At 36.4% G+C, this 15,678-nt stretch overlaps 1 protein-coding gene across 4 annotated transcripts in view; it reads right to left on the reverse strand.

Annotated features, from left to right (window-relative positions):
• The window catches only part of LOC120416385 (AMP deaminase 2), a 63,240-nt gene that overhangs the window by 44,818 nt on the left and 2,744 nt on the right, over nucleotides 1-15,678 (reverse strand). Inside the window, exon 1 of one of the 4 annotated variants that reach the window (XM_039578122.2) lies at nucleotides 11,700-11,714. The exons of 1 other annotated variant lie outside the window; for it this stretch is intronic. The gene's annotated coding sequence lies outside the window, so the exon portion shown is untranslated. Of the gene's footprint in view, nucleotides 1-7,757; nucleotides 7,928-11,699; nucleotides 11,715-15,678 lie in introns of those variants that run through there. 2 more of the 4 variants (XM_039578121.2, XM_052706236.1) reach the window with 2 other exon arrangements.

Below are 15,678 nucleotides of genomic sequence, written 5' to 3' on the forward strand. Positions count from 1 at the left end.
GGATTTTTCGGTGTTTTGATGAGTGTTTTAGCTTGGTCGGTTCTGTTTCTCACGGGGAGCCGGGAGATCAATCGATTCAGGGTGGCCTCCGCCGTAAAAATCCGGATTTTTCGGTTCCGTTGGTGCTGTTTGATCGGCGTCGCGCAATAGTGTTGGTGTTGACAGGCAAAAGAGCCGCAGTTTTCAGTGTGTGTGAACGCGGTTGGTCGATGATTTTCGGCACAAGCAAAGCCGGTTGGCTTAGTGTGTGAGCGTGGAGGGCAGGAGAGCGAGAGAGTGAGCGACGACTTTGCGCTTCTGTGTGTACTTCAGATCAGGGCTTTGGTCGCGGATGACCTGTACGTGTGCGTGCCCGTGTGGCCACGCGGCCGGAGTTTGCGTGAAGGTTTGGAGGGAGAGAGAGAGGTGCCATTGCTGCTGCTGTGTGCTTCGTCGTCATCATCATCGTCATCACCACAAACAGCGCGGTGTGTTGGTGCTGCTTGCTGTTGGAGTGCGCGGTGAGTTCGCTCCATGTTGAGCACACAGTAGAAAGAGAGAAGATTATGGGAGTGTTCTTATATTACGTAACGCAGTTGGGGAATAGTGGGGGGTCGGAGGCAGTGTTACGCTCCATGCAACTATTTTTTGCGTTACGCTCTATATGCTGCTGAGTTTTTTTTTCGGTGTTGGTGTGTTTTTATGCAGGGATGCCAGAACGGAGCATTTATCTTTATTAAAAACTGTGAAAGTTTATATCGTGTTAAGTTTTTTTTTTTCTTGAACATTTATTTAATTGAAACAACGCACTATTTAATTTAACACAATCACGATAATTTCGATTTGCAATAGGAACAAAACATTAACTTAGCGTTTTATTTTTATTTTTTGCTGATTGGTTATTCTTGACGCAACATAGTTTGTTTGTTTATTTTATTAATTCAGTTTGTTATCAAATGGCAGAAATTTGCCTGACTTAACGCGAATTTTTAAATTGAAAGGAGACAAACCAAAATAATTTTCACACAAGTTTCAACAGTGATTCAGTCTTTCCACAGCCGGCTGTCTAAGACTGAATCGATTCTAAATCAACAATATTTTAATACCTAGATAGACATTTTCTCAACTGTTGCATTGTGTTGCGTTGTTGCGAATCTCACAGATGATGGAGCTAAAAACTTAGTTAGGACTTTCCATTGTTATTGTATTTATTTAAAAATATCAAATATGCTGATTAATCCCATTACACAAAAAATGAAAAATTAACTAATTATGCTTTTCAAATCGGTCGTTTTAAATTAGCTGCTAACTACTACATTTAAATAAAACAAATAAATAATTAATGTTCTCCCCGCATCGCTGTAAGAGTTTAAAATCAAGATTCCAACTATGCGTTAAATCATTTATAACCTCGAATTTCGCTTAAACACTCAATAGTTTAACCCTTTCAGGCCTGAATTTTCAAAAAAATATTTTTTTAACTAATAATGGGAAAATGATTTTAAGGACCATACAAAAATTATAGGCTAGTTTTCAAAATTTTGATTTTTGGGTCATATATGACCCATCAGGCTCGAAAGGGTTAAAGGAAAATATAAACTTCTCTTTACTCTTACAGTCGGTAGCTTGAGTTTAACAGCAAACACGTTAAAACTGTGTTTAATCAGCATTGCTTTACATGAAAGAATGGTTAGTTCAGTAATATTACAGTCAATTTAATCATGCACGGCTTCGTCGCGTTGTATCGGCCGTGGCTTTAAATATAAAAAATATAAATCATGCATCTTTTACACTATACAGTCACAAGTATATGTTTAATAATTAAAAAACTAACTCTACTTGATTCGCCCGCAATACCTTTCGGGGTGTATCCTAGGGTTCTACCTCTCCTACTAACATTGAGTCCAAAACCTCCCTACAAACATCTATACCACTAAGGTGACGTAGGGGTCCCTGCGCACTTTAGATAGGTGTTTACTAACATTCCGTCATTTCCCCGAGGATAGCTTGGACCCGGCGTGGACCCCCTTATGCCCTGGGCTGTATTACACACTCATCAAAAGATGAAGACATGGTATCTCCCGTGTTGGATTATTGTTCCGGATGAGGGTCTAACACAACCACACCAAACAGTGGGATAAGCGTTGTGGAGCCTTCCGGTGGTGGGGCGTCCTCCAAATGCTAATGCTAATGCTAATGCTAACTACGAATGATAGAGCCAAACCTTCTGAAGCAATCGGTTCGTATACTATCGCTTAACAAACGCTCCAAGTTTCAACTAATTTGGTTACATCAGTTAAAAGATACAGTAAATTATGCAATCAAAAATCTGAAAAGCACGTGTCACAAGTGTGTTTCGAAAGTAAAATTGTACTACGTGTCACAAGTGTGCACAGAATTCCCATACAAACTAAACTAGACATAAATGAATAGTTTAACCGACTGATTCAGTATATTTTCAAAACAAAAGGTTGCATTGCCTTTAAAAAGTATGTGTGTACATAAATTTGTGAAAAACAAGAAAAATTTTCCACATTTTCCAACAACATGTATGACGTGTCACAAGTGTGCACGATCATTTTGATGATAAAATGGTCTATGTCAGCGATTCTCAACCTTCTTCTAGGCTGGTACCCCCTGCCATGTAAATCAAGTAGGCCCGGTACCCCCGTTGAGAATCGCTGGTCTATGTCACAAGTGTGTATTGCGATATCCGGGAAACGGAAGCGAGTTTCCAAAATCGGGTTAAAGCATCTTGTAGTGTTTGTTAAGTATAGCAAAACGTCATCATTAACTCATTGTCGACCAAAATGGTCTATGTCACAAGATAGCACACAGCAGACGAAATATCAGTTAAAATTTAAAATTTAAAATAATAAAAAAAACTTATTACAACGTTTGTTTTTCAAAATGTCAATGAATTTATGGGATGTGCGACAAAAGGTCGAAAGACATAAGGTCGAATGGACAAAAGGTCGAATGTACAAACGCCGAAAGGGTAAAAGGGCAATGTCTCTAAAATATTCTCCTTCTTTCATTTCTTATAAACATATTTTTAAATAATATTGTGAGTTATCACAGTCTTTCAAACATGAGCAGTTCCTAAAAAAAAAGAAAAAAAAGACTAACTACCTACTTACAAATAGTTTGAGAGATTTTTCATTCTTAAAGAAGGGACTAACTATTCTTGATGGTTGTAATATTTTTGTAGTTATGCGAACAGGCGCAGTGCAATTATTTAAAAAAAGGTGGAATTCTAAAATATTCTTTGATTTTTTTTAATCTTTCAAAACAAACTATTCCGGCTTGTTGTAATATTTTTTGAGTTTCGAATGGAATTTTTTTTCTATTATGAGCAGTTCGAAAAAAAAGGGAAAACCTGAACCTGAAAACCATTCAAAGCTGCCTTTCAACATTCATTCATTATAAAGCTTATTGTTTTATAATTTTTTTTTAGTCTTTCGATGCTATGTCCACTCACAACGTTTTATCCGTTCGATAAAAAAATTCAAATTAGTAGTTTATGCAACAAGTTGCAAAAAGAGGATATGTTTAGCAAGAAAAAAAAAAAAAAAAAGGCAGCAAAAAAAAGTTTAGCAAGAGTCGTACATTTATCCATCGAGGTTCACCGAGTTGGATAGATACGACGAGTGATGAAAAAATCCAGTTTTGTAACGAGTTCCATACACCGCACTATGGTACATTGGGTGGCCAAGTTTAAAAAAAAGTGACCTTCTCTAAATATTTTTTGGTATTTTTTTCTCGAAAGTAAACATTCTAACTGCGAAAAATCCAAATTTTCAAAGCTCTAAGTTTGATCATTGCGGAGAGTTTTTCGTGAAAAAAAGCTCATTGTTTAATTTTAACATAGCTCAGTCGTTTTAAATATTTTATTAGAACAATTATACATCGTTGGAAAGGTAATGAGATAAGTTTTGAATCTATTAATGGATATTGTTTCCAAACCAAAAACTGAAGTTTCATTGAAAAACTGGATTATTTGTTTGAAAAAAAAAACTCGTTTTTTTCGTGTTTGTTAATCTAGTACTTTTTTGCTAACCGATGCTAAACATTAAACTAAGATCACTTGAAAGATTGGATCATAATCTAAAACTGGTGAAATTTCCAGCATGCGATTTTTGCGTTTTCGGAGATATGCCATTTTGAACATTTACGTTTTATCAAAATTTGCTGCAATCTACATATGCGTCCATTCACTTGCTTTGCTACCTACTTCGTGGGCATCGTCGCTTCAAAAATCAGTACCTGGTATAAAAAAGTTCGAAACGACTTTGTTAGAATTTTCTGTTGCCTACATTTAAAATTGAGTACCTTAGTCAAAATAAGGTATTAGAACCCAAGTTTCTCAATTATGGATGGAGAATCTCAGTTTGACACCGAAAAAAAGAAAAAGGTGGGAGGGGTTGTATCCTCAAAGTGGGGATGTATTAGCATATCCATAATTTGATAATATAAACTTGCAATACAATATATACGCAATTCTGTTGTATGAATGTATGAAAACACTATTTATTATAAACAATAAACTATTGAAAAACATGAAAAGTCATAAAAATCTACAAATACCATTTCAATACCATACAAAAACCCAAATTTGTATGAAAAAAACATTTGAAAAGCAAAAAAAATATTTGGCCGCCAGTTTCTATGGGGATGGCCCATAGTGCACCGTTTTTTGCAATTCCGAAAAACAGTAGAACTTTTCAGCACTTGTTTTCAAAAGGGTTACTATTAGATTCTGATATTTTTGGTACAAGAAAGTAGGTCGTTTCGTCGTTCAAGAATGACAGGAAAAGTAAGTAGTTTCACGATGAAATTTCAAAATAGTAGTTTATGCAACAAGTTGCAAAAAGATGATTTTTTCAGCACGAGTCGTACATTTATCCAACGAGGTTCACCGAGTTGGATAAATACGAAGAGTGCTGAAAAAATCATGTTTTGCAACGAGTTCCATACAACATTTTTTGCAATTCCGAAAAACACCCATTGAGTGAAATTTTAAGTAAAATTTTTATGTATTTTGTCAATAAATCGTTTAAATAAAAAAAATGTTGAAAAGTGATACTTTTCGAAACAAGTGCTGAAAAGTTCAACTTTTCAGCACCCATTTCAGTGCTGAAAAGTAGAACTTTTCAGCATTTATTTTGAAAAGTGTTGCTATTCGATTCTGTTATTTTTGGTACAGAAAAGTAGGCTATTTTGTCGTTCAAGAATGACAGGAAAAGTAAGTAGTTTCACGACGGAATCGCAAAATAATAGTTTATGCAACAAGTTGCAAAAAGAGGATTTTTTCAGCACGAGTCGTACATTTATCCAATGAGGTTTCACGATGAAATTGCAAAAAAAGTTTATTTAGCCCCATAATTTTGAGAAATTTTGCACAAAAAACCTTAAAAAATTATTTGCAATTAAACTCAATTCAGTTTTCAATTCTTTTCGAACTTCAACAAAATCAATCTGATTGCAACACACATTTGACATCCCTGAATCATCATATTCTAAAGCCCTCATTTCACAATCGCCCGTAATCAGTGTTGCCCCATTAAATTGTTTGGGAAAATAAAGATATCACCTTCCTCACGTCAACATCACCTGATAAGAAAGGAACGAGTGTGTGTCAGATTTGCTTTGCATTTGATTCAAGTTACTAAATGTGCGATATAGAGGGGGAAACTTATCGCGCCAATTATCAGTTGGTCGACAGTTGGCAGAAGTAAGCAAAGGTGTTAAAAAATCAAACATTTTTAAATTTAATTTCAATTTACAGTGTACCCAAGAATGCACCGCCATCAAAAACAAAATCAGACCAAATTCTCGAAAGCGACATCCGACTCATTGAACCCTGCCCGTAACGCCGTAACCCAAACACTTTGTCTCAAAACCGACGTCACAAAGAAAAAGTCAAAGTAGTTATGTCACAGACATAACCGGAATGGCGTAGACTACGTAAAGTTAAGATGTGTGGGTTTGGTGAGAATCAAATCGGGTAGCAAGTTGTTTAACTTTCGACATTTTCGAAAAAATGAAATTTTCAATATGATTAAAAAGACTAATAAATTTTTAGCATTTCTAAGCATGAATCAATACATAATTATTGATTTTGAAGGTAAACGAGAGCAAAAGATGATAAAACCCATATTTGCCTCCCGCGGTGGGCTTGTTTCGGTGGCAAATTTGCTACCCTAGCGGTGGCGATGACAAAGTTTTTTCAAGGTGGCAAATTTGATCTCGGTATTTATAAGCCGGATGCAAAATTTGATTTGCACTCCAGCGTTGCAGATGCCCTGAGGGCACAAGCACTAACAATTGGGAATTGATTGCGTTTATTGGATGAATTTTTGCAAGAATGCTAAGAGCAGAATGGGGGGAGGGCAGAGGGGTTGGGGGCGAGAGCATTCCGTCGCCCCCGAAGACCAAAATTTGTTCCTGAAATTTAAATTGAAAATTTTGCAGTTCGCTGCCTCGTCCCGGGGATGAGGGCAACTCTTTCAACAGTTTGGAATTGAATACGACGTAACTCTTTCAGAAGCGCTCGTCGCGAATGTGACGAGCTAGTTGGATGTCCACAACCATGGCTTGACCCACGAGAGGCTTTTTGGCAGAAGGCAGCAGGCGCGCGCCTCATCTTGTTGATGCCTCGTCCCGGGTGGGACGAGGGACGAGGACTGAAGCAACTCCGAAGAGTTGGGAAGTCTTCACCCCCTACCACGAAAGATCCAAAAGGTCCGGCCATCGAGAGGCAACTGGCTGAAGGTGACGACGAGAAGGCGATGCGCACTTCTTTTCCAGTCCTGGTCCCTCTCTCCTGCTGCTGCTCTGGGCTGAGCTTTGCTGCTGCTGCTGCTCTGGGCTGAGCTTTCCTGCTGCTGCTGCCGGTCCGACGTCTGAGACGTGAATGATAGAATGGGCTGAGCGCGCGTTCTTATATATGATTTCGGCCCGCTACTTCCCCTCCTTTTTCGCGACCGACACTCGGTCGCGTTGCTCGGATGATTTTCCCCTCAAAATAGGTACTTGACATTCCCGTCCGTGAGTGGGAAGCGCTCATTTTGCTTGCAAAATCTCTGCATTTTGAAAACATTTTAAAACATTCAATTGTTTCAACAGTTAAACTATTTTGCCAACAATGAAAGTTTTATAGCAAATTGCTGAATAATTTTCGAATCGAATGGAACCAAAATCGTGCCGATTCGATTTGAGGGAAGGAAGATATAAGCGATTGACGGATGACGCAATATTCCAGGGCCTTCGGCCCGGGTTTTTTGGAATGGCACCCCAGTACCTTCAACAAAGACGTAAGTCTACGTCAAAACATCTCGCGTAGTGACGAGATCAGAGCTCAGCTGTGTGTCGAATTTTCCGAGTTGTTTCCTCCCTTCCCTCTTTTCCTGAGCCTGCTGCATCCACGAGCAATTTCGTCGTCAATTTCGCGGACAAACGTGTGTGTGCATGTGTGGTTTTCCCGCACATTTTTCCTCATCATCAAATTAAGCGCCAAAATTAATGGCTTTTGACATGCAAACAGGAAAAAGAAAGAAAGAGCGATCGTGTTTGCGATTTTCTTTATCATTTGCTGCGCAGTTCACTTTCTTTGATTTTTTTTTGCGATTTTTCCTCGAGTTTTTCCCCAATCTGAATTCAATTTGTTTACGTAATTCATGTTCATCCTGTTTATTTGGCACTTTTCCGCTGTCTTTTCGAATTTTCTTCACTTTTAAACCCTCTAAAACTAGAAATTCCCGTTTAGTCACTTGCACCTTAACTAACCCACGAGGAAGCACTAAATGCACAATAGAGGAAAACTTCTTTGCACGAAACTTAAAGAATGAAAAATCATGCAGTAAAAAAAACGAAGCACTTGAACGCGCGAGGAAAACAGATTTTCCACTGACTGCACTGTTCTGTTTTCGGCGGGTTTGCTCCTCTTGCATTCAGTTCTGCCAGTGTCGTGGTGTGTATTGTCAGCAGCAGTTGGTGGTACGCGACCAGATTCGAGCAAGCTAAATCGCGTTGTCGTGTCGCCGGCGATGAACACAAATAATGTTTTAAAATGCTGAGCTGGTGTGTGCGCGCGATGGTTTTTTTTGGTAGGGATGTTCAGGAAAAAATAAAATTTTATAGCAAATCATGTTATAAAGCAAAGCAATGTGCAGGTTTTGGATTAGACAGTTAGTAAAGAAATATTTCATTTCATTCAACATATTTAAAATTGTTTTATTTTAAAAACTTCACCTAAGTGATCATGTTAATGTCAGAACTTTATGAACTTTTATATTTAGGACCAATTCCAGCCCAAAACATAAAGGCAATCAAAAATTCAAATTTGACTAAAATAGGGTCGTAGAGCTCAAATTTGATGTTAAAAAGAAGAAAAAGAAAAAAAAAACGAAAAAAATATTTTTTTCGTGACTTGGTTATCCGAAGTCTTATACAAACCTTCGGATAATCGAGCTTCGGATCATCGAAACTTCAGATAATCGAGTCCGGGCTGTATTAAAATTTGTGTATTTTCGCAAAAAATACCGCATCTTTTAAAAATTTGAGTATTTCACAGACAAAACTCTAACAAAATAAAAATACATATACAATTTTGCTTTGTTTGTCATCCATATTAAGATTTTATTTGAGAAAATTTTGGTATTTTCAACAAAAAAAAACGGTATTTTGTGAAAATTTTAGTGTTTAACTTTGAAACATTCTACATTCTTTAAAAATATATTTTTGGTGAATGCATTAATAATTTAACATTAGTGGGGAGACTTCATCCCCGGGGACACTTGATTCTAGCCTGTATCTCGTCAGCATGAGGGTTAAGAATTAAATTTGAAACTGTGGAAAATGAAGAAAAAAATTAAAAAATGTTCAGATTGAGCTACACACATTTTTCTAAAATGTGCTGCAAAAAACCTTTGTTTTGATATGTATAGAAAACTCTTAGGCCGTTGTAAATATTTTTAAAAGTTTATGTCGTCGTCGTCGTCCCCCCTTTCAAAATTGGTTCGAAAAATCAGGGGGCAAAAAAAATCATAAAACTTGAAAATTCCAATGGAAATAGAAGTCTATTCAACTCAAAACAATCTAAAACGCCTTTTTCTGCATTGACAATTTATTAAAAAACATATTTTTAATGCATGATTTTTTTTGATAAACCTATTAACTACAAAACCCTCACGCATTTGACGTTACATTTATCGTCATACAATTTTTACAACCATTTTTTTAATTGCAATTAGGGAGACTTGATCCCTTCATTTTTACAGTCACTGGAATCAGCCTCAAGATTAGTTAATTGGTTTTGTATTACTTACAGCAGTTCAATTTTGTGTAAACAGAAATTACTTACTTTTGTAAACATGCTTAGTCCAGATAAAAAAAAATATATTTTTAAAATATTTTACATACTAAACATGCTATATTTTGAACAAAAACGTTCAAACTTTATGTAAAATTTCTGTTACAGATAGAAAATCAATAGTTTGGATGAATAAGAAACATTTTGTTTAAGATTTCTTCAAAATGTTGAAAGGGGGATCAAGTTACCCCTAACATTTAGAAAATGCCGGCTCAAAATATGTTTTTAATACGCTTGGCATGACTCGAAGAATTCATCTGATTAAATGCCCTCATCAGCCAAACATAGTTGAATGTCTGAAATTTCAATTCATGCAAAAAGTTCATAGTTTTGTGAGAAATTAAGAGAGTTATGTGTGACACAAAAAAGGGGATCAAGTCTCTCCATCCTCCCTTATATGGTTAGATTAACTCTATTGTAGAAAGATTTAAAAAAATAGTTATCGTTCGTTATCGGCGCTAAGATATAAAACATGACAGCTTATAAGACCTTATAAAAAAAAACTCTAAATTCGTTATGCTAGGCTGCACTTGATAATTACATTTGAGAAGTGCTTAAGTTATCTGAATATTATTATGTTTGTAATTTAAATATTGTTGTATCTCGAAGACAAATCGTATCAAAAGTGGTCAAAGATAAACTTGAAGGAAATTTCCTTACGGGCTTTCTGAAAAAAAAAATACACTGAAATAAAAATACACGCTGTTTCTATGAGATTTTTTGATTTAAATGTGATGTGATGTGATGTGATGAGCCTTTTTTGCGTTCAAATATTTTATGGAAAAAAAAATAAAAAAAGTTAAAAATTGAAATTACAGGCCACGGTGTCAACACTTGAATTTTTTGAAAAAAGTTTTTTAAAGTGCATCATACACCTGTCCAGTTGTTTTGCAATCATTGATTTCCAAAATTTCTAAGTACTGACGAAAATTTTATTTTTGCGAGAAAAAAAAGTTTTTGCGGTGCTGTACGTTGTAATTTCATTAAAGTTCAAAATATTTTCAAACGAGTCCAAACATGTTAAATATGATTATCAATGCAGAAAAAGGCATTTTAGATTGTTCTTAGTTGAATGAAATTTTGATATTTTTTTGAAAAAATATTTTTTTGCCCCCTGATTTTTCGGACCAATTTTGAAGAAGGGGGGGGGGGCGACATAATCTTTGAAAAATATTTGCAACGGCCTTAATTAAGAAAAAAATAATTGTAGCTTAAAAATGTTCCTGAACTGACATTCGAGGGTTTACTCTGATGCATTTGGTAAATGTGTTAATAGATAGCGTGATGGGTTCGAAAAAGTTGTTTTCTTTGAAAAATTGAAAATAATTTCAAAGATATTACAAAAATATAAAATATTCTGACACATCCGAACAATAAACCAAGTCCTACGGGGCATCAGAGTCGGTTTAAATTGGACGCCAATCGACATCAGCTCAGTGCACTGTTTCCGGTTGGAACCTGTTCCGGTGCCAGAAGGTCATTGTTCTGTAGAAAAGATTTTGTTATATAAATCAAAACCCCGTATGAGAGAGTCTAGGTTCCCCAAAAGAATCCGGAATATCTCCGGTAAAAATGGATCATATTTGTCCCTCATCTAACAGTTAAAGCGGTATACGCACTTCGGAAGGCAGCGAAAGCAAGCCAGAGAGGGTGAAGAAAAGCCTAAAGAAATCGTTCCCTCTCCTTTGTTCTGCTTTTCGTAAATCTATTTCTTGACCCCTTTTCTTGGGAGGTGCGTATTGGCTCTAAAAATATGGACAAATCTTGATCTTTTGCAACCGGAAGCATAAAATTCGGTCAAATCAACCAAAAGTTATAAGATTTTAAAAATAGGGGTCAAATGACTACCCGAGCGTTTGAGTGTTAAACAAACAAAACGAATTCATCATATCGAACAAAAAATTTGGATTTTCAAACCCTTTTTATTATTGTAGAACAATTGCTTGGAATTCAAAAATTGCAATGGCATTTACAAAAAAAAGTTTAAAAATATAGTGTCAATTCTTGTAAATTAAAGCAAAACGAAAAACAATATTCGTTGAACACCCCTCTCATAAAACAACCGCGTTCCGATAATTTCTCTCAAATATGACTAGTGATTTTCCGCCGCCGTTGCTTCATGATTGTGTTATGCCGAACCGCTTTGTTATTTATCAGTCACATCCACCAGCTCAACGTTATTTTACTCCAAACCACCCCAGCAATGTATCAAACAATACAGATATTGATAAAACAACTCGAGCTGTCGTCTGTCTTTCCCACTCGAAATTCCGTTGAACCATTTATAGAACTTAAATCAGTATTAGTCACCTAAAATTAGTTTTATATACTAATAAACAAAGTTTACGATATTCCACGATCTTCCTCCGAAACTTTTTTATGAATGAAACACGACCTCGCGACCTCGACCTAGCCTTATTTAAACTGACAAAACAGACTTTTCAAACAAATGACGAAGTTCACCGCCCAACGATTTATCGCCAACTGACAGTTGGCTTGCGTTGGAAAGTGCTTATTGTAGGGCAGCTCGCATTGTCGCGTCGTGACTGTCGTGATTTTCACAGCTCGGTGTTAATTTTAACCCTCAACAACGTTGAAGGAACTCGTGCTCGACAGTTTGATCTACAAAGGAGTAAGGTTAAATTTATCTCCGTTTTTGATGATTTTCATTAAAACTTCGTTTTCATAAATGATAAGAAAGTATTTTTAAACAAATTAAATAAAAAATCAAAGCTGTTTTGAAAATTCAGCAAATTTATCTCAGGTTGGAAGAAAAAAAATCCTGAGTTGAAAAAATGTTCAAAAATTTGTAAATTCAACAAAAAATCCCAATGTGATTGAAAGAGTAAATTCAAATAAAAAAAAAATCTCACACTTTTGCCCTAATTAAAGCCCAACGCGATCCGGTTCCAATTCCGTCGCTGCCGGGTTCTTTGTCATAGAAACAACAACCATCAAAGGCAGCCGGCGTGCAAAAATGTTTGTTTACGTTTTGCCGGGTTTTTCTTCTTTTTTATTCCTTCTTTCGTCTTGTTGTCCCCCGATATTGTGGTTTGCTGTTTGGCGTCGCTTTTATTAATAATAAACATTCCGGCAGACGTGTGACGACGTCGGTACTGACGGCGTCGCGACGCTAGATTAATGAGGATTCGCGATCAGCTGTTTGTGTATATCGTTCGGCGGTTTGTTTTTGGTCTTTCATTGACATAGGCCCAACGAATTCAAGTAGAAAATTTAAAGGATATTAATGAATTGTTAAGAAACAACGTGGAGCACTTTGATAATCGGTTTCAAATCGTGTTCTCACGTTCATTCATTGCAGTTTTCTGAGAGAACGAAAGACTCAGCGATGAGAGCGCATGGTCTAGGAAAAGAAAATAAATGATAGAAAGAGAATGCTCTTGATGGAAACAATAAGACAAAGCAAGAGATCTCACAAGCTATACTCACATATTGTTTTTTTTTCGAGATTCGGTTTCTCGAATTGATTTTTTCCAAGGCCTTCGGATAATCGAGTCTGGACTGTGTTATCTTACTTATAAGATACTTAAATATCGGACCACATCTATTTGTCTAAAAATATTTACAGACAACACAACACGTCACGATAATTTATTCTTACGACAGTTTACTAATCACCTTCGCTCATGAGTGTTATTGCAACTGACTTCAGTATGCCGCAGTTAGCGATACTTTGGCAAACCACCCACGATATCAATTTGTGGGTAACGATTATCGCATCTGACTATATTGAAATATTCAAATTATTATGACAACCAGTCATGACTCAAATAAACCAGAAGAGCGCATCCTAAAATTAAACTTCTTGTTACTAAAGTACTTCATGTCGTGCCCCGCACGAGCTTATCTTATCTCTGTGGTGGGTTAAGCTCTAATTGCCATGACAAATGAGAGAAACAGAAGCAGAAGCAGCTCACGGGCATCTTTGAGGATTATTTGGCAAAATAGCGCGCCCAGAATAAATAATGCCAGAGTTGATAGCACAGAGGAAGGTAAATACCGCAAACGGGGAAAGATTTCGTCCAATTTGGCAACCGTTTTGGCTGATGGCAGCACTGACGCTGACTGAGGAGGTGAATCATACGGATTGACGTTCCGACGCTGCCTCATTAGCGGGAAAGGGGTTTTCTTTGAGTGACATTGGTCATCTCGACTTTTCATGATCTTTTTTATTTTCTTACAAAAGAAAGGTTTAAGGTTCGCTTTTGGAAAAACGCTTTACTCAGGAATCTTTAAAAAATCGTGCACGGACGGGAATAAAATTCTATTTGATTCTATTACTAATTTAAAGGTTTTGATGCGCTCTTTTACTGAAATACTTGTGCGATGTCTGTATCCACTCTTAAAAATTAATTTGTGCCTTCCATAATTGGAAAACCACTCGTAAAACCCACAATTTTTATATTTTAGATTTGTAGCCGTGGGGTCGGAGACGAGAATTCTTTTATTCGATTCACAATTTTGGAACGGTAGACGGGTAGATGGGTTTTAGAGGTATTTTTTGGACTATTTTACAGATAACACTTTAAAATTAAAAGAATTCAATTTCAAACAGAAAGCCATTCAAAAACATGCGCCATAAACTGCTTGTGTCCAAAATTTTAAGCTGTTCCAAAAAATATTTCCAGAGATATTGCCAGATTAGTGTTTTACGTCTTATTTTTACCTTATTTTTTCCTATTAAATTGTTGGTTTAAAACAAAATAATAAACTGAACATCAAATTCGAAGTCCCGGCTCGTTCCCGCTCGAAAGATCGACAAGTCGTCAAGTCGCATCATTTTTAAGATCCTGAGTAAACAATTACACAAACATAACTTAAGTGATAACCACTCGAGACAGGGTTGCCAGATCTTCAATTTTTTGGACTCGTTGGAAAGGTCTTTCAATTACCTAACAAACGATGGGTTTGGTTACGGATTTGGAAATATTTTACATACCAATAAGTGGCTTCAAAAAAGCACATAAATATCACCTAAATGATCATAACTTGAGACAGGGTTGCCAGATCTTCAATGTTTATGATTCATTACATTTTTATACATAACTTTTGAACTACCAATCGAAACCTAAATTTTGTTGGAACTTAATCTATGGGACCCTAAACTGAGTCAAATTCTACCGGTTTAGTCTAAATCGGTTCAGCCAGTGCGGAGAAAATAGAGTGACAATTTTGGTAACAGACACACACACACACACACACACACACACACACACACACACACACACAGAGAGAGAGAGAGAGAGAGAGGCATTTGTTCAGTTTTCGATTCTGAGTCGATAGGTATACACAGCAAAAAATCCGATGGTAAAATCGCATGCAAAAGCATGCACATCACCTTCGTCAAAATAAACACTTAATATTACACAATGCATGAACAAAAAAAAGTTGCAACCGACGGGATTCAAACCCAGCACCAACAGTACGGACTGGCGCCTTCCCAAGTAGCAAGTAAAACATCGCTTTTTATTGTTTTTGTTGATCAATTGCTCCAATAGCGTTTTTATACGTTAATTATTCAACAAGTGTCATACAATTTGGTCAATTGTTTACATTTTGATCAAAAAACCATTATTCAACATGGTTGTATAACACAAATGCCAAATCTAGCAACGGATTACGAGCAGTTCATTTTGAAGTTTATTCTGACTTAAATGAAACTTGCTTGTAGAACTCGAAAAGCAAAATGACATTTGCAGACATGATGTTTCATTTCAGTTTGCTAAACATGATAACATAGTAGATTTAACCTTTGGTTTCAGCTGGGATTTTCGTAAGCAAGTTGTTTATGTGTAGTTCGCGTTCGTGTTTTAAAAACCGAGCAAGAACATGTTGCCGAAACAAGCACATATTTTTCTAAAAATAGAAACAGCTAATGTTCAAAGAAAGTTTTGACAAACTGTTTGTGAACTTGGTAAAACCTAGATGACCGCAGACTTCTTATTGACGTTTAAGCCTGCTCATCCAACATAACCCCTCGTGGAAAGATGCAGACGCGCGCCCGGACTTGACATTTGGAGTGATCTTGAGTTCGATACTTGCCCTGAGGATTCTTCATCAAAAAGGAAAACTGAAAATGCAGCATCGGGAACCAGCAGCAGCAGCAGAGTATCGAGAAATTAAAAGTGACAGTGTGTGCAACATGGAGTTAAACTTTCTGTGAAGTTGCTGTGAAGATTATCATAGCACTTTGAAAAGTTTAACTCCATGTTGCACGCACACACTCTCACTTTTAATTTCTCGATAAGCAAGCGATGTTGATTAGCACTCAAACATGTTTGAAAAAAAAAATCATCTCAAAACCA

The sequence above is a fragment of the Culex pipiens genome, chromosome 1, assembly GCF_016801865.2.
Source record: "Culex pipiens pallens isolate TS chromosome 1, TS_CPP_V2, whole genome shotgun sequence".
NCBI classification, from domain to species: domain Eukaryota; kingdom Metazoa; phylum Arthropoda; class Insecta; order Diptera; family Culicidae; genus Culex; species Culex pipiens.